The sequence below is a fragment of the Balaenoptera physalus genome (genome assembly GCF_965194825.1).
Source record: "Balaenoptera physalus genome assembly, chromosome: 13".
NCBI lineage: Eukaryota > Metazoa > Chordata > Mammalia > Artiodactyla > Balaenopteridae > Balaenoptera > Balaenoptera physalus.
In genome coordinates, this window is record NC_138892.1 from 69,821,345 (window position 1) to 69,842,242 (window position 20,898).

Here is a 20,898-nt window from a genome sequence, read left to right on the forward strand (position 1 = left end):
ACCCAGCACATACTTGTGTTCCTTACACCTGGGATCCATATTTTCTTCATGTTTATTACTTGAAGAATCAAAGCCCTGAGCAGCAACAGAGATAAAGAATGGTCTTTGATCCTGTCCTTTTATGATTTACAGGGTGTATGGTGCTGTCATTTTGATTTGCCCAAAGGTTAACGCTTAAAGACAGTACAGAAAGTGCAGTCCTCCAAAGAGATAAATACATCAGGGCCATCTCCCAGGCGAACAGTATCTGATATTTTTGCTCCTGGCCATCAGCCATTTGAGTCTAGTGCTGGGGTCTAGGAAAATCTTAGCAAGTCTCTCCACGTATCCAGTGACTCTGAGTGGTAGCTCAATTACAAACCATTTGTGCCTATCAGGACTCTCTGAAAAGTACAGGTACATTCTAAGGCAAAAATTTAGGCTCGAGATAGATATAATCCCAGGATCCAACTAATGAAGACCCCCAAATCTGTGGGTTACCCAGGAACAAAATCTGCCTTTCAGGTGTCACCCAGCACCAGATAGATGAGACATCACAGGATCTCTCAAAAGTTTAATGGAGACTTCAGCTCTGATTCTAATCAGTCTCATGCTCCAGAGGCTGTGCTGGAACCAGATTTAACTCAACTAACCTAGTTACATGGAGAACTTTCAGGTTGCACAGGTTTGGGGGAAATATGTTATAATGGAAAAATCACAGGCTCTGCAATTGGAAGAATTGAGTTTAATTTTACTCGTTGAGCTCCCTTGAGCCAATCACTTAATTTCCCTGAATATAATTTTTCTTATATGTAAAATGACATAATCATAATCGCACAGTGCTACTGGGGGGAGTCAAATAGAAAACATTTGTTAAATCACATTTTAAACTTCAAGCTAATTACAAATATTTCTTGTTACTACCACTTCACATTTTATTCAAGCAGTTTCTAAAATATTGTCCAGGGGGACCTGGAAACACCAAGACCCTTTTAGCTCTGCAATAAAACTATTTTTATAACTAAAATAAGCTGTTATTTGACTTTTCACTCTGATTAACTCAAGTGTACCAGGGAGTTTTCCTGAGGCTCAGTGGTATATGGTGACATCATCACTCTATCAGCTGATGGAATGGTGTGCTTGTGCACATTTCTGTTTTCCAGAATTTTCTAAAATAAACCTTTGGGGTCCTCAATAATTGTTAAGAATGTAAAGGGGTTCTGATATTAAAATGTTTGAGAACTACTGTTTTATAATATAGGTTTAGAGATGCTTAAATGGACTTTATAAGCAAATAAAACGCACACTGCTCCTTTGCTAAATATATGTGCAGATTAAAGAGGAAAAAGAAATATCTTTAAATGTTATGCACTCAGGGCTTCCCTGGTGGTGCAGTGGTTAAGAATCTGCTAGCCAATGCAGGGGACACGGGTTCGATCCTTGCTCCGGGAAGATCCCACATGCCGTGGAGCAGCTAAGCCCATGCACCACAACTACTGAGCCTGGCTCTAGAGCCCACGAGCCACAACTACCGAGCCTGCGTGCTGAAACTACTGAAGCCCATGTGTCTAGAGCCCATGCTCCGCAACAAGAGAAGCCACCACAATAAGAAGCCTGCACACCGCAACGAAGAGTAGCCCCTGCTTGCTGCAACTAGAGAAAGCCCACGCACAGCAACGAAGTCCCAACAGATCCAAAAATAAATAAATAAAATAAATAAATTTTTAAAAAATGTTATACGCTTATGAGCTTATCAGTTTAAAAATAATAAGAATGAAAATAAAAACATTGCAAGTTCTGTTATATCAACTAAGATGCTTACTGAGTACTTTTTACTATTTAGCAGATTGCTCTAAGGCACACACAAGAAAAGTCCAACACACTTCCTGCTCAAAAACCTTGAGACAATTAGTGAACAAAAGAGTATTTTATAGATAGATATAATATGTTGATTAAAAATCTGAGTTACTTTTTGTTGGTAAAATTAGTAACATAATCAGACATAATTTGGAACTAAAGGTATGTATGGCACAGACAAAAGTAAAAAGAGAATAGGAAGAGATCTATATTAACAATCAATATTATTTATAAAGTCATGATAATATAAATAATAAACGTTAATTTAATTAAAACGAGACAAAAGTTGTTGGCCTTGGGAAACAAGACTCAAGAATTGATCTTGGTTGTTGTAATAATAACCCAAAAGTATTGTTTGGCCTCATATACTGTGTTCATGCATTAAACTGACAAAACTGAAAACTATTTTTAAAAATTGTCCTTCAATTATTAACAATAGTCAAGACATGGAAACAACTAAATGTCCATTGATGGATGAATGGATAAAGAAACTGGGGTTTATATATATATATATATATATATATATATATATATATATATGCACAATGGAATACTATTGAGCCATAAAAAATGAGGAAATCCTACCATTTGCGACAACAAAGATGGATCTTGAAGGCATTATGCTAAGTGAAATAAGTCAGACAGAGAAAGACAAATACTGCATGATCTCACTTATATGTGGAATTAAAAAAAAAAAACTCATAGAAAAAAAGATCAGATTTGTGGTTACCAGTGGGGAGTGGCACTGGAGAAAGGTGGTCAAAAGGTACAAACTCCAAGTCATAAAATAAATAAGTATTAGGGATGTAATGTACAACATGATGACTACAGTTAACACTGCTGTATGATATATAGGTAAGTTGTTAAGAGAATAAATCTTGAGGTCTCATTACAAGGAGAAATTTTTTTTTCTTTTTTTTTTCTTCTTCTCTTTTTATTTTACCTGTATGAGATGAGATGAGAATAGCTGAACCTACTGTGGTAATCATTTTACAATATATGTAAATCAAACCATCATGTTGTATGCCTTAAACTTACACAGTGATGTATGTCAATTATTTCTCAATAAAACTGGGGGGGAAATTGGGCTTCACCATTTTGTTTGATATTGTAAGAATTCACCAAAATCTCAATTACACAACACAGCTGCCTACAAATGGCCCTCAAACATCTGAACCTCTGATCTATCCAGATAGATTTTTGTTTGGGATTTGAGCCAGAAGCAGAGAAAGTCAAGCAGGTCTGAATTTGAATAGAATCTGAGTATGAAGCCAGAATGGAGAACAAGCCTAGCTTTGGATTGGAAAACATGACCAAAGTAGGATGTAAGCAGAAGAGTTGGAAGCAACATCCAGGATACCCCAAGCCAAAGCATTTTAAACATTCAGTATCCTACTGAAATAAAAGTATGGCAGAGACTAGCTCCATCTTCCCCTGCTGTTAGCTTTCTGGATCACTCTTCTTTGTTAAAACTGATGCTTGGGAGTAAATTGTTCTTTAGATGACTTATAGAAGGGAACTTTGGTAAAGGAGAAGAATTCATGCAATTTAGAACTTCATATTGCAGAGTAACCTGAGAGATTATCTTGAAATCCATAGAAAAGACTATAATAAAGATTACTTTAGCAAAATTAGGTCTGATAAAGATGAGGTCAATAAAAAGACAGGCTAGAATTAGGGCATGCCATAATGGCTTTAGGGAAAATTTAATAACTCTCTCTCTCTCCCTTTCTCTCGCTCCAAAAACTGTGACTCCAGAAGAAGTTACAATTTTAAAATAAACTCTACTTTATTTCTTTTCCTTCTTCTCTCCAGAAAAGATAGCCACAGGAAGGGGACAAAAATATGTTTACACACTTTAAAATTGTTATATTCAGAAGTAATTAGGCATGGGGATAAAGAAGATGACTTCTCTCTTCCAGTGAGAAGAGAACTTATATAATTTTGAAGTAGTACAGATTCAGTGAGGTAATATACATGGGCTAAAATTTACTATTAGCAACTATCTTTCACAGGTTAGAAAGCACCATTTTGCTTTCCCCTAATATATCTTTCTCCTTCTATTTTCGTGTTGTTGAAAATGGACTCTTGAATCCCTGAAAGAGAAAGCTGGAGGTGATCTACTTTTGAAAGTATACTCAGATCAAGCTCCCCATGGATAATTTAGTGATAGTGAACCAGAGAATGTGGTTATAACAGAGCCCCCAGAACCACTAGCCACTTTGAAATGATAATGGCTTTATAAATACGATTTTTATTCAAAAGTTCAAGTGAATACATGTTATATTTCTACTGGCTAACTACATTTCTTAAATTTGTGGTTATGACATAAATACACATGGATCCTTTACTATTTAACCAAAACAATATTTATCAAGCATTTATTATCTGTGAAATGAGACAAAGTCTCTGTCAAATTAGTTTTCAGCTGATTATGGGTAATAATACAAGTACAAAGGTAGCCCCCCAAAAGCTATAAAATAAGAGCTGCTCATATTTAAAATAGAGATTTAGTAAGGCAGGCTTATGAATTAATAGCAAAACATGGCATACATCAAATTTGTAAATAATATAGAAGCAATATCATTTTCTTCATTGGTAATACTTAATGAACACTAACTCCATGTCAGGCACTGACATCATTTAATCTTCACAATCCCCTTAGACACAGCAACTGCTGAATGTAATTTTCAGATATTCTGCTAATATTAGATGGTACAGAGAAGCAAAAGTCTCAGAGAAGTTCTCCCATATAAAGTTTCCTTACTCCTCAGAAACTGGATTTAAGATGAATTCTCACCCCATCTGGGAGCACTGGTTTAAATGTCTGATGATACCAGCAAAGTAGAGTGTCCTTTTATATAGGAAGCAACAGCATGGAGAATATTTTCGGCACCGAATCCAACACAGTCATTGTTATGCTACTGTAAACATATGAAGTCAACGAATAAATTAAACTTAGCATGGGGGCCTGAGATCCAGTGAGAAGCACTGAAAAGAAAAGGTCTTGGGAATTCAAGCCATATCACCAGGTGGAAAAGGTGAAGTGAATAATTATCCCCAGATAGTGACCTTTTCTTTTTTTTTTTTTATGAAACAAGTAAACCAAGTTTATTACTTACAAGTTCTGGTGACCTTTTCTGATACAGATGAAGGAAAGAACGAAAAACACCTAACAGGGAAAGCTCATGCTTCAAAGAATACACTCTCCTCTTACAGTTGAAATATCACTTTAGAGCACAATTGGATTTTAAAGTTGTATTTTAAATAATTACAATAATTAATATAATAGTGTTTAAGTAGCTTTTATATTGATACTACGTTACCATTGACAATGGCATGATGATATACTACTGGCAAGAGCATTAAAAATTAAAAAGACCTAAAGATATGATAGCTATGACCTAAGTAGTTAACATGCTGAACATTTTAATTCAATGGATATTGGAAGACTTTTCAAAGTACAAAGTAAAAATGATAATTAATTAACATAAAATAAAAGTGTGAAGCCAAGTTTAGTACTCAGCTTGTCCCAATAATATATATATTAGAATTAAAAGGCTTTATAATGAAAGATCACTCTTAGCTCTGGGTTTAAAAAACATAAACATATTTCTAACTAATATATATATATGGTTTAGTCTATCATCTACCCTTGAATATAATATTTAATCAGAGATGAGCATTCTCTTCTTGGAGACCATTTTAAATAAATAAAAATTATCACTGCTTCTGTTGGTGGGAATGTAAATTGATACAGCCATTATGGAGAACAATATGGAGGTTTCTTAAAAAACTAAAAATAGAATTACCATATGATCCAGCAATCCCACTACTAGGCATATACCCTGAGAAAACCATAATTCAAAAAGACACATGCACCCCAATGTTCATTGCAGCACTATTTACAATAGCCAGGTCATGGAAGCAACCTAAATGCCCATCAACAGACGAATGGATAAAGAAGATGTGGTACATATATACAATGGAATATTACTCAGCCATAAAAAGGAATGAAATTGAGTCATTTGTTGAGACGTGGATGGATCTAGAGACTGTCATACAGAGTGAAGTAAGTCAGAAAGAGAAAAACAAATATCGTATATTAACGCATGTATGTGGAACCTAGAAAAATGGTACAGATGAACAGGTTTGCAGGGCAGAAGTTGAGACACAGATGTAGAGAACAAACGTATGGACACCAAGGGGGGAAAACCGTGGTGGGGTGGGGATGGTGGTGTGCTGAATTGGGCGATTGGGATTGACATGTATACACTGATGTGAAAAAATTGATGACTGATTAAAAAAAAAAGAAAAAGAAAAAGAAATTATCACTGCTTTACAGAATCCACATAATTTTTTGAAGCCCTGTTGGATTCCAAAATATTTTGCTGGTGTCTTTTGTTGTACTTAAGGGTAATTTTATTTAGGAAAATGTATTTTAATACAAATCAATAAAAAAAGACAATAACCCAATAGGGAGGGAAAAAAATAGACAAATGACAAGACAGAAGATATTTCATGAAAGAAGAAACATGTAAAAGTAATAAAAATATAAAGATGTTCACTCTCATTAGTAATTAGGGAAATGAAAATTAAGACTATAATGAGATCATTTTACACCCAATAGATGGGTACAAATTAAGAATTCTGACAATACCAAGTGCTAGTGAGGATGTGGATCAAATGGAATGTTGCTGGTGATAAATTTGCAAAAGTATTTTTAAAAACAATGTGTCATTATATGGTAAAGTCATTATTTGGATAAACTATGATCTTCCATAGCTTAAACTACTCTTCTTCATTATATGCCCTAGAGAAACTTTTGCAAATGTCAAAAGGTGCTTACACTAATATTCATAGCAGCACAGTATAAAATAGGGGGGAAAAACAAACTTGCCCAAATGTCTAATGATAGGATAAAGGATAAATAATTTGTAGTATATTCACACAATGGAATATTTTACTGCAGAGAAAATGAATGAAATAACACCAGATACAATATCGGGGATAGAAAAAACAAATTACAAAAGACGTTCAAAGATAAGCAATACTGGCAATGGGGGAGGGGGGTTATGATACATAAAACCTTTGGGGTTTTTTTTTTTTGGCCGAGCTGCGCAACTTGTGAGATCTTAGTTCCCCAACCAGCAATCAAACCCTGGCCCTCAGCAGTGAAAGCACAGAGTCCTAACCATGGACCCCCAGGGAATTCCCCATAAAACTATTTTTAAATAAAAGCATGGGAATAATAAAAACAAAATTCAAAATAATGTCTGAAGGGATCCAGGATACTGGTGTTCTGATTCTTGATGTGGGCGGTAGTACTCACTATATCGTTGTGCTGTATAACATGCCTGCATGTTGAATGCATTATTCTGTATTTGTAAATTGGTATATTTACATGTCTTTAAAGATTTACATGTAACACCATGTTACATAATTATCATTCCATAGTTGTAATTATTTCTAACTTTCCTCCTTTACTTCCTACAAGTACTTTTACATAACTCATTTTCCCCAACTATATTTTATTGATTAATCATCTATAAATGCTGTGAAAAAAACATAAGAACAGGTAATGTGATATTTACTATTTTATTTATAAGAAAAATATTTTATAATATCTATGTCTATAGCTCTATAGAAAGATTGACTTGAAACAGAAAACCTATAGAAAACAGTAGCTATAAAATCTATAGAAAATACTTCATACACACTTAGAGGTCATTTAAAGTGGTCAGAAGTGTCAATTAAGTTTCACATATTCCTAGTGAAAAAACTGAATTTAGACTAAGAGACCCTTAAAAATGTTAATTGTTAAATCCTTTTCTAACACTTACTCAAATTTTCTACATTACCAGAGACCCCATAAATAGCATGTGTACAGTTTTGATTTTATATTAAACAGCATAAATAAAGATTAATATGGTATCAATGCCATTCTAAGAGAATTATTCTATTTATTTTACATATAAGCAAATAGTCATTTTTGTTCAAATGATCTTATATCTCAAATATACAGCTTAAGATTTCATAAAGAGAAATTAAATAATATTTTAATAGTCTTTACCTAGGAAAGTTTTTCTCATATCCCTGTCTGTTTGAAAAGGTTTTAATAGTTTCTGAGATTAAGATTTATACAACTAACTCCCTCTCACAGTAATGGTGGCGCTGGCTCCAAAACCTCACTGTTACATATGTGACTTATTATATTATGCTGATGTGATTTTGTTAATGGAATTGTGAGACACTGTGCTTCTAATTTACACAGCTTCCAGTAAAGAACCTGCTTGATAAGATTAGAGATTTATTTGTTTACTAACTCAGTCAGAAGTTTTGCATTTTGGACCTAACTCCAGCCTCAAAAGAAGTCACAAGGGAGTCATTAACTTTAAAAATAATTATAATCAATAATCATAGAAGCCTCAGATTAGAACCTAGAGAGATGTCAACAGAAGAAAGCCATTCTACAGCAGAAAGCTAAGATTTATGTTCCAAGGCCATCTAACTATTGATTCTTTACAAATCATTTTCTTTATGTATAAATGGATGATTACAGATCACAGAAGCTTCTGACTCTCAGCGAGAATTATCATAGAGATTTGCACATATTTTTAATACTGCATGGCACAGAAGAACCATAGAAAATGAATTGGGAACAAGAAATGCTAGAACACCATGAATCTAATTAGGATTACATTTAGCTGGGTTAAATCAGGCACAAATATGGTTTGTGATTTCACAAATGTATTGTTTTCAAATTTATAGCCATTAATTGCTTCAGGGACATGACAAATATGACTAAATTAAACAAGTCTTCAAAACTATATATTTACTGGGAACCTACTACATAACATGAAAATGCCAACACAATCAAACATGTTACAATTATGCATTCATAATGTTAGCCCATAAATAATTATGACATAAAGTCCAGTTTAACTATTAAAAACTACTTACCTTTTCATTATACAATTGCAGATCAAGATCAGAAACTAAGTAATTTAGAACAGGAGTTGGCAAACTTTTTCTGTAAAGGGCCAGATAGTAAATATTTTAGGTTTTGTACAGATTGTCCCTGATGCAGCACCTCTACTCCACTATTTCAGCATAAAACCAGCCACACACAACAGACAATATATAACGGACAATGCATAAATGAATAAGCATGGCTGTAGTCCAATAACACTTTATTTATGGACATTGAAATTTCATTCATATATACTTTGTGTGTCATGAAATATTATTTTTCTTTTTTTTCAGCCATTTAAAAATGTGAATACCATTCCAGTTATTCAAATTTTCTCCTATGATTCTGTAAATATCTTCTTTAGTTGGTTGCTAAAAGTTTACCAAAACTTTAATTTTTATTAACTTTAACTTTTTATTAACTTTTTATTAACTTTAATATGAAGAGCATCTTTTAGTTGGTTATTACTAGCAACAGCTAGTGCTTGAAGGGCTGTCAGGACTTGAAAAGATAGAGATGGGTTAAGAGCATTCCAGTGAGGGGGACAAACCTCAGTGGCAATCCACAGCCTGCACAGATTAGAAGACACGTTGGCAATGGAAAAGAGTTTCATTTGTCTAGAGCCAAAGATATACAGAGAAAGCTATTGAAGAATAAGGATAAAGCAAGCAGTAAAAGAACATAGAGCGCATACTAGGGAGTTTAGGTTTCAGAGGTGGTATAGTATGCTGGTTGAAATCACAGATTCTGGAGTCAAACTGCCCATCTCCTGGCTCTGTCACTTACTAGCTGGGTGACTCTGGCTCTCTCTGTTTCAGTTTCCTCATTGATAAATGGAGATTATGATAATGCTAAACTCATAAGAGTATAGTGAAGATTAAGTAAGTTAAGACATGTAGCACCTGGTGTGGAATACGTATTCAATAAATGTTAACTTTATAAAAAAATGAGAAAACCATTCATAGCTGATGGGTCATACCAAAACAGGTAGGATTTGGCCCATGAGCCATAGTTTACTGAACCTGGCTTAGATATAAAGTTATTCTCTTTCAGAAAAGTCTCTTTCTAAAAATTATCATCTTTATGCATGACATTCAAAAAACTTTACTGTGTTTCTAATATGGCTTTAAAAGTTCTAAAACTGGTACCTTGGACAGAATTATCAAACCAGCATATACTTACAGAAGAACTCTTTTATTGCATTTAATTTGAATTCATTTTTAAAAGTACCTCTCTGAGGATGAAGAATATTGTAGTGTCTCCCTTTGGTCTTATAAAATCTTATGTTGAGTTCATCAGATCTGCCTTATTCAAAATATATTGATATATCTTTAAACATTGGAACTGAAACATGTAAAAGCAAAGATATTGTAAGTTGAGTCAAAAGTGCCTTCCCTGTGGTTCATCCAATCACTCATACATTCTTGAGTTGCCCACAGAGTACACCCTCTGCCACAAATGACTGACCATGGATGAACCAGCTGTGTGTCATAAATGGTGTTGAAATGGAATATCCAGCTGAGGAGAGTCGCTTTTCCTACAATCTTAAAGAGCTCTTTGAGGGGGAGACCTTCAAGATGGCAGAAGAGTAGGAAATGGAGATCACCTTCCTCCCCACAAATACATCAGAAATACATCTACACGTGGAACAACTCCTACAGAACACCTACTGAACGCTGGCAGAAGACCTCAGACTTCCCAAAAGGCAAGAAACTCTCCACGTATCTGGGTAGGGCAAAAGAAAAAAGAAAAAACAGAGACAAAAGAATAGGGACGGGACCTGCACCTCTGGGAGGGAGCTGTGAAGGAGGAAAAGTTTCCACACACTAGGAAGACCCTTCACTGGTGGAGACAGGGGGTGACGGGGGTGGGGGGGGAAGCTTTAGAGCCACGGAGGAGAACACAGCAATAGGGGTGCAGAGGGCAAAGCAGAGAGATTCCCACACAGAAAATCGCTGCCGACCAGCACTCACCAGCCCGAGAGGCTTGTCTGCTCACCCGCCGGGGTGGTTGGGGGCTGGGAGCTGAGGCTTGGGCTTCAGAGGTCAGATCCGATGGAGAGTACTGGGGTTGGCTGCGTGAACACAGCCTGAAGGGGGCTAGTGTACCACAGCTGGCTGGGAGGGAGTCTGGGAAAAAGTCTGGACTGGCCTAAGAGTCAAGAGACCATTGTCTCAGGGTGCGTGAGATGACGGGATTCAGAGTGCCGCCTAGATGAGCTCCAGAGGTGGGCGTGAGCGCAGCTATCAGCGCAGACCCCAGAGACGGGCATGAGACGCTAAGGCTGCTGCTGCAGCCACCAAGAAGCCTGAGTGCAATCACAGGTCACTATCCACACCTCCCCTCCCGGGAGACTGTGCAGCCCACCACTGCCAGGCTCCCGTTATCCAGGGACAACTTCCCTGGGAGAACACACAGCCCGCCTCAGGCTGTTGCAACGTCACGCCAGCCTCTGCGGATGAAGGTTTGCCCTGCACTCTGTACCCTTCCCTACCCCCAGCCTGAGTGAGCCAGAGCCCCCTAATAAGCTGCTCCTTTAACCCCGTCCTGTCTGGATGGAAACAGACACCCTCAGGTGACCTACATTCAGAGGCGGGGCCAAATCCAAAGCTGAACCCCAGGAGCTGTGCGAACAAAGAAGACAAAGGGAGATCTCTCCCAGCAGCCTCAGGAGCAGCGGATTAGATCTCCACAATCAACTTGATCTACCCTGCATCTGTGGAATACTGGAATAGACAACGAATCATCCCGAAATTGAGGGGGTGGACTTTGGGAGCAACTGTAGGTTGGGGTTTGCTTCCTGCATCTAATTTGTTTCTGGTTTTATGTTTATTTTAGTTTAATATTTAGAGTGCATTATCACTGGTAGATTTGTTTACTGATTTGGTTGCTTTCTTCCTTTTTTTTTTAATATATATAGATATATATATATATATATTTTTTTGTTTTTCTCTTTTTGTGAGTATGTATGTGTATGCTTCTTTCTGTGATTTTGTCTGTAGAGCTTTGCTTTTGCCATTTCTCCTAGGGTTCTCTCTGTCCATTCTGTTCTTTATTTTTAGTACAGTTTTTAGCACTTGTTCTCATTGGTGGATTTTTTTTTTTTTTGGTTTTGGTGCTCTCTTTTTTCTCTTTTTTTTTTCCTTTGTTTATTACTTTTAAATTTTTCTATTTCTAATAATTTTTTAATTTTTAAATTTAATAACTTTATTTTATTTTATTATATTTTATTTATTTATTTATTCTCCCTTTTCTTCTGAGCCATGTGGCTGAGAGGGTCTTGGTGCTCCGGCTGGGTGTCAGGCCTGTGCCTCTGAGGTGGGAGAGCCGAGTTCAGGACATTGGTCTACCCGAGACCTCCTGGCTGCACATGATATCGAACAGCAAAAGCTCTCCCAGAGAACTCCATCTCAACTCTAAGACAAAGCTCCACTCAACAACCATCAAGCTACAGTGCAGGACACCCTATGCCAAACAACTAGTAAGACAGAAACACAACCCCACCCATTAGCAGAGAGCCTGCCTAAAAACATAATAAGGTCACAGACACCCCAAAACACACCACCGGATGCCATCCTGCCCACAAGAAAGACAAGATCCAGCCTCATCCACCAGAACACAGGCACTAGTGCCCTCCACCAGGAAACCTACACAAGCCACTGAACCAACCTTAGCCACTGGGGACAGACACCAAAAACAATGGGAACTATGAACCTGCAGCCTGTGAAAAGGAGACCCCAAACACAGTAAGTTAAGCAAAATGAGAAGACAGAGAAACACAAAGCAGATGAAGGAGCAAGATAAAAACGCACCAGACCAAACAAATCGAGAGGAAATAGGTAGTCTTCCTGAAAAAGAATTCAGAGTAATGATAGTAAAGTTGATCCCAAATCTTGGAAACAGAATGGAGAAAATACAAGAAATGGTTAACAAGGACCTAGAAGAACTAAAGAGCAAACAAACAATGATGAACAACACAATAAGTGAAATTAAAAATTCTCTAGAAGGAATCAATAGCAGAATAACTGAGGCAGAAGAATGGATAAGTGACCTGGAAGATAAAATAGTGGAAATAACTCTTGCAGAGCAGAATAAAGAAAAAAGAATGAAAAGAAATGAGGACAGTTTCAGAGACCTCTGAGACAACATTAAATGCACCAACATTCGAATTATAGGGGTCCGAGAAGAAGAAGAGAAAAAGAAAGGGACTGAGAAAATATTTGAAGAGATTATAATTGAAAACTTTCCTAATAAGGGAAAGGAAATAGTCAATCAAGTCCAGGAAGCACAGACAGTCCCATACAGGATATATCCAAGGAGCAACACTCAAAGACACATATTAATCAAACTACCAAAAATTAAATACAAAGAAAAAATATTAAAGCAGCAAGAGAAAAGCAACAAAAAACATACAAGGGCATCCCCATAAGGTTAACAGCTGATCTTTCAGCAGAAACTCTGCAAACCAGAAGGGAGTGGCAGGACATATTTAAAGTGATGAAAGGGAAAAACCTACAACCAAGAATACTCAACCCAGCAAGGATCTCATTCAGATTCAATGGAGAAATTAAAACCTGTACAGACAAGCAAAAGCTAAGAGAATTCAGCACCACCAAACCAGCTTTACAACAAATGCTAAAGGAACTTCTCTAGGCAGGAAACACAAGAGAAGGAAAAGACCTACAATAACAAACCCAAAACAATTAAGAAAATGGTATTAAGAACAGACATATCGATAATTACCTTAAATGTAAATGGATTAAATGCTCCAGCCAAAAGACATAGACTGACTGAATGGATACAAAAATAAGACCTGTATATATGCTGTCTACAAGAGATCCACTTCAGACCTAGGGACACATACAGACTGAATGTGAGGGGATGGAAAAGATATTCCATGCAAATGGAAATCAAAAGAAAGCTGTAGTAGCAATACTCATATCAGATAAAATAGACTTTAAAATAAAGACTGTTACAAGAGACAAGGAAGGACACTACATGATGATCAAGGGATCAATCCAAGAAGAAGATACAGTGATTTTAAATATTTATGCACCCAACAAAGGAGCACCTCAATACATAAGGTAAATGCTAACAGCCATAAAAGGGGAAATCAACAGTAACACAATAATAGTAGGGGACTTTAAGACCCCACTTTCACCAATGGACAGATCAACCAAAATGAAAATAAATAAAGAAACACAAGCTTTAAATGATACATTAAAAAAGATGAACTTAATTGATATTTATAGGACATTCCATCCAAAAACAACAGAGTACACTTTCTTCTCAAGTGCTGATGGAACATTCTCCAGGATAGATCATATCTTGGGTAACAAATAAAGCCTTGGTAAATTTAAGAAAATTGAAATCGTATCAAGTATCTTTTCCAACCACAATGCTATAAGACTAGATATCAATACAGGAAAACATTTGTAAAATACAAACACATAGAGGCTAAACAGTACACTACTTAATAACCAAGAGATCACTGCAGAAATCAAAGAGGAAATCAAAAAATACCTAGGAACAAATGACAATCAAAACACGATGACCCAAAACCTATGGGATGCAACAAAAGCAGTTCTAAGAGGGAAGTTTATAGCAATACAATCCTACCTCAAAAAAAAGAAACATCTCAAATAAAGAACCTAACTGTACACCTAAAACAATTAGAGAAAGAAGAAGAAAAACCCCCCAAATTTAGCAGAAGGAAAGAAATCATAAAGATCAGATAAGAAATAAATGAAAAAGAAAGTAAGGAAACAATAGCAAAAATCAATAAAACTAAAAGCTGGTTCTTTGAGAAGAGAAACAAAATTGATAAACCATTAACCAGATTCATCAGAAACAAAGGGAGAAGACTCAAATCAGTAGAATTAGAAATGAAAAAGGACAAGTAACAACTGACACTGCAGAAATACAGAGGATCATGAGAGATTACTGCAAAAAACTATATGTCAATAAAATGGACAACCTGGAAGCAATGCACAAATTCTTAGAAAAGCACAACCTTCTGAGACTGAACCAGGAAGAAATAGAAAATGTAAACAGACCAATCAGAAGCATGGAAATTAAGACTGTGATTAAAAACTTTCCAACAAACAATTGCCCAGGACCAGATGGTTTCACAGGAAAATTCTATCAAACATTTAGAGAAGAGCTAGCACCTATCTTTCTCAAACTCTCTTGCAATATAGCAGAGGGAGGAACACTCCCAAACTCATTCTACGAGGCCACCAACACCCTGATACCAAAACCAGAAAAAGATGTCACAAAGAAAGAAAACCACAGGCAAATATCACAGATGAACATAGATGCAAAAATCCTCAACAAAATACTAGCAAACAGAATCCAACAGCACATTGAAAGGATCATACTCCATGATCAAGTGGGGTTTATCACAGGAATGCAAGGATTCTTCAATATGCACAAATGAATCAATGTGATAAACCATATTAACAAAATGAAGGAGAAAAACCATATGATCATCTCAATAGGTGCAGAAAAAGTTTTTGACAAAATTCAACACCCATTTACGATAAAAACTCTCCAGAAAGCAGGCATAGAGGGAACCTACCTCAACATAATAAAGGCCATATATGACAAACCCACAGCCAACATTGTTCTCAATGGTGAAAAACTGAAACCATTTCCTCTAAGATCAGGAACAAGACAAGGTTGCCCACTCTCACCACTATTATTCAACATAGTTTTTGGAAGTTTTAGCCACAGCAATCAGAGAAGAAAAAGAAATAAAAGGAATCCAAATCAGAAAAAAAGAAGTAAAGCTGTCACTGTTTGCAGATAACGTGATACTATACATAGAGAATCCTAAAGATGCAACCAGAAAACTACTAGAGCTAATCAATGAATTTGGTAAAGTAGCAGGATACAATATTAATGCACAGAAATCTCTTGCATTCCAATACACTAATGATGAAAAATCTGAAAGAGAAATTAAGGAAACACTCCCATTTACCGTTGCAACAAAAAGAATGAAATACCTAGGAATAAACCTCCCTAAGGAGACAAAAGACCTGCATGCAGAAAACTATAAGACACTGAGGAAAAAAATTAAAGATGATACCAACAGATGGAGAGATATACCATGTTCGTGGATTGGAAGAATCAACATTGTGAAAATGACTCTACTACCCAAAGCAATCTACAGATTCAATGCAATCCCTATCAATCTACCACTGACATTTTTCACAAAACTAGAACAAAAAATTTCACAATCTGTATGGAAACACAAAAGACCCCGAATAGCCAAAGCAATGTTGAGAAAGAAAATCGGAGCTGGAGAAATCAGGCTCCCGGACTTCAGACTATACTACAAAGCTACAGTAATCAAGACAATATGGTACTGGCACAAAAACAGAAATATAGATCAATGGAACAGGATAGAAAGCCCAGAGATAAACCCACGCACATAGGGTCACCTTTTTTTTGATAAAGGAGACAAGAATATACAAAGGAGAAAAGACAGCCTCTTCAATAAGTGGTGCTTGGAAAACTGGACAGCTACATGTAAAAGAATGAAATTAGAGCACTTCCTAACACCATACACAAAAATAAACTCAAAATGGATTAAAGGCCTAAATGCAAGTCCAGACTCTCTAAAAAGTCTTAGAGGAAAACATAGGCAGAACACTCTATGACATAAATTACAGCAAGATCCTTTTTGACCCACCTCCTACAAAGATAGAAATAAAAACAAAAATAAACAAATGGGACCTAATGAAACCTAAAATCTTTTGCACAGCAAAGGAAAACATAAAAAGACAAAAAGAAAAGCCTCAGAGTGGGAGAAAATATTTGCAAATGAAGCAACTGACAAAGGATTAATCTCCAAAATTTACAAGCAGCTCATGCAGCTCAATATCAAAAAAACAAACAATACAATCCAGAAATGGGCAGAAGACTTAAATAGACATTTCTCCAAAGAAGATATACAGATTGCCAACAAACACATGAAAGGATGCTCAACATCACTAATCATTAGAGAAATGTTAATCAAAACTACAATGAGGTATCACCTCACACCAGTCAGAATGGCCATCATCAAAATATCTACATACAATAAATGCTGGAGAGGGTGTGGAGAAAAGGGAACCCTCTTGCACTGTTGGTAGGAATGTAAATTGACACAGCCACTATGGAGAACGGTATGGAGGTTCTTTAAAAAACTAAAAATAGAACTACCATACGACCCAGCTATCCCACTACTGGGCATATACCCTGAGAAAACCATAATTCAAAAAGAGTCATGTACCACATGCTCATTGCAGCTCTATTTACAATAGCCAGGACATGGAAGCAACCTAAGTGTCCATCGACAGACGAATGGATAAAGAAGATGTGGCACATATATTCAATGGAATACTACTCAGCCATAAAAAGAAATGAAATTGAGTTATTTGTAGTGAGGTGGATGGACCTAGAGTCTGTCATACAGAGTAAAGTTAGTCAGAAAGAGAAAAACAAATACCATATGCTAACACATATATATGGAATCAAAAAGAAAAAAAAATGGTTCTGAAGAACCTAGGGGCAGGACAGGAATAAAGAAGCAGACGTAGAGAATGGACTTGAGGACACAGGGAGGGGTGAGGGTAAGCTGGGATGAAGTGAGAGAGTCGCATGGACATATATACACTACCAAATGTAAAATAGATAGCTAGTGGGAAGCAGCCGCATAGCACAGGGAGATCAGCTTGGTGCTTTGTGACCACCTAGAGGGGTGGGATAGGGAGGGTGGGAGGGAGATGCAAGAGGGAGGAGATATGGGGATATACGTATATGTATAGCTGATTCACTTTGTTATAAAGCAGAAACTAACACGCCATTGTAAAGCAATTATACTCCAATAAAGATGTTCTAAAAAAAAAAGAGCTCTTTCATATGTGTTGCATGACATCTATTCTCAGCCAGCTCATCCACTTTTATTATTTGATATGGTTTTAGTACCTTCTACAAGAAATCAGATAATTCTGTGGGATCTTAAATGCTTATGGATAGTTGGCAGATCTCTCTGCTCCAGAGGAATGCTCCTGCAAAACATTAGCTGAAGCAAGAAAAAAAAAGGGCTAATAGTATGAAAATGTCTTTTAAACAAATGGTGTTTCCTTTATTAAAATTAAACATTTCAAATAATTACATTTACTTTTTCTGAGCTTTTATCAACACATAACTTATGATTATTTACTTCCTATAATTTTCCTTTCTGAATTTTGTCCCTTGATTTTACATTTCTTTTGAATTACTTGTTTATAGGAAATGTCAAGGAATTATTGGGGGTTTTGTCCCTCAAGTTTCTTTGGATTTGTGTACTGTAAGTATAACAACATATTTCAGTATCAGGGAATTTCTAAAGCTATGTCTTTGAGAAGAATATATTTTTTATGAATAATAAATTTAAGATATGTTCCAGGAACCTGGAATTGTCGGCAAATGGAATAATAAAATAGTGCTGTTTCCACATAGCACAGGAGATCAGCTCAGTGCTTTGTGACCACCTAGAGGGGTGGGATAGGGAGGGTGGGAGGGAGACGCAAGAGGGAGGGGATATGGAGATATATGTATACATATAGCTGATTCACTTTGTTATACAGCAGAAACTAACACACCATTGTAAAGCAATTATACTCCAATAAAGATGTTAAAAAATAAAATAAAAATGAAATAGTGCTGTTTGTTTAGTTTGAAGTACTCTGCCAAAATCATGAAGCAGTAACATTTTGCCTCTTTTTCAAGGTACGACTGCAAGTGAAATTATCTTAATGTTTCTAAGTTGTTCTTAGAAGGTAAACCTTAATTTTAAAAAAAATGCTTAGAACATAATTTAGTAATTTAGCAGATGGTATTTGAAAATGAGAGCAAAATCTTACAGGAGTCATTCCCTTCCAATCAACATAAAGGTGCAGTGAATTAACCAAGCTCAGGGCTGAAGTGTGACATTGTATCTGGTCACTTAAAGGGCTAGAAAGTGTATAGTTCAAGCCATTGTCTGCGTTTCTAAGTAATAAATGTAGCTCAGACCATTCCAAAGTAAGCCCCCCAAAAAGTCTTTTGGTAAATATTCTCACATAGGCTATAAACCAAAATGGTTCAAACATTAAATGAAAACAAAGCTCTCTAAGTTTCGCAAAAATTCAGAGCAGAGTTCTTGACCCGTTTGCAGCAAGTTGTACCTGTGGAAATGCCAGCTTCAGAGTAGCCTAGTAAAGAAACAGGTTAGGAGGGAGATATAAATGTGACTCATTTGAGCAACTGCTCTAATGAACACTTTCCACTGCCTTCAGCAGGTTAAGAATATCAAAGCTTCATTCCTGCTGAGCATGCCTGGATATCTTCTATTTAACTCCCTGGGAACTTGTTGTAATGTCTCCTGGTGAGTATAAGCCAGTGCTACATTCTGTAGTTGCCAGCTGGTAGGAGCAAAAACACCTGGGCAAGGTACTTGTTAAATGGCGTATTTCTTCTCCATGGCAGGCACTGCAGACTGAGAAATCTGCTTCTTAGTGCTGCGTTTTTTAAAGTACATTGTACAAAGTGTCAAACCAATAGTTCAAGTCGCGTCTTTACTTTGGTTCCTAGAAGTGGGTGGTGGATTTTATTTTTGTTGTCATTGTCTCCTCCATTGGGCTAACCATTTTACAACTTGCTGCAGTGAATCCACAGTCAGCTCTTTATCCATCACTCATCTCAATAACAAAGTTCAACTGCTAAGAAGACAACTCTTTTTATCCATGCATTACCAAAAATCAACATATTTTTGTGGACACTGATTACTCAAATACATTGAGTATCGGCTACTTGGGAATATGTGCTGATTTGCTATCCATATTTAATTCTACCGTATAAATGTAGGCTCATGAACAGAATCCTTCACTTGCATACTAAATGGACTTCAACTTCATGAGCCATGAGGTGTGAGCGAGAAATAAAAACCTTCCTAAACACCACAGGAATAATCCATTATTATTTTTTATAAAAAAGGGATGAATTAGTAACATTTTTATTGAGTTGTTGTTTTTCCTTGCTTTTGCTGTTCAGATTATGATTTGCTAGAAAGTTATATTGCCTTATATATAATTGAAATACAATTATTCCCAACATTAATTAATAGTAATAAAGGAGGCTCATTTGTCGAGGTAAACTTTATGTCACAGACCACACTAACTCAGAATACAACACAGGTCTTAATTCTATCAACAACCCACCTTTCTCTGATGCCTCTTCCTCACTAGCTTTTAAAGTACCTCTAGCCCTTTACAAAATCCATTCCAATTATTTCTCAGAGTGTTCAGAAAATTTCTCACCTGTGTTTTTAATACAGTGCCTAAGGAACCACCTGATGCCCGCCATTCTCCCCCTCTTCCTCCCATGATGACGTCAGTTCATTTTTGTGGTGGTGGTAGTGGTGGTGGGTGTATCTGCTGCTTGGCTCTCTGAGGCCCTTTAGAACCTCAGAGGGAACTTTGCCAGCACTGCCGGCACTGCCATTGGCACTCGGCCAATGCCAGTCCACCAAGCTACGGTGCCGATGCCATGATGCCAGCACCAACATGGTGGGACCACAGCCCAGCTTTGCTGAAGTAAAGAGAAACTTCCCTAATCTTCATGTCGTACTACATGATGGTGTTTCCATACACGTTTGCCTTGTGCTTCTAATGTCTCCTAGATATCCTCATTTAAAAGAGCACTTTTATTTGCCCACTTCCCACCCATGGCACATGCCCACCACTAGCTAAACCAACAGACATGGAGAGGAGTGAATACCACATGATGGCCAAGTTCAACCTTCCTTTTTAATGAATTAAACAGTTTGGGTTAAGCTCATTGCCTGACTCTACCTTCCTGCTGGCATAACCTTTCCTAGGAGGATCCTATGCACCCTAAGATGAAGAAAAATGTCACTATCCCTGTTTTATAAATGAATAAAACAAATTAGAAACAAGACCTGTTACATAATTTGAGGCCTAGTGCAAAATGAAAATGTAAGGCTTCTTGTTCAAAAAATTCTACAAATTTCAAGATAGGGATAGCAGAGCATTAAACCAAGGGCAGAGTCCTCCTGAGCA

The 20,898-nt window shown here is 36.6% G+C and overlaps 1 protein-coding gene and 1 long non-coding RNA gene across 17 annotated transcripts in view; one reads left to right on the forward strand and one right to left on the reverse strand.

Annotated features, from left to right (window-relative positions):
* The window catches only part of TMEM117 (transmembrane protein 117), a 522,112-nt gene that overhangs the window by 294,796 nt on the left and 206,418 nt on the right, over positions 1-20,898 (reverse strand). The gene's annotated exons all lie outside the window — the stretch shown is intronic.
* LOC309641929 overlaps positions 1-20,898 on the forward strand; it is a 45,917-nt gene that overhangs the window by 19,515 nt on the left and 5,504 nt on the right. The window lies entirely within an intron of this gene.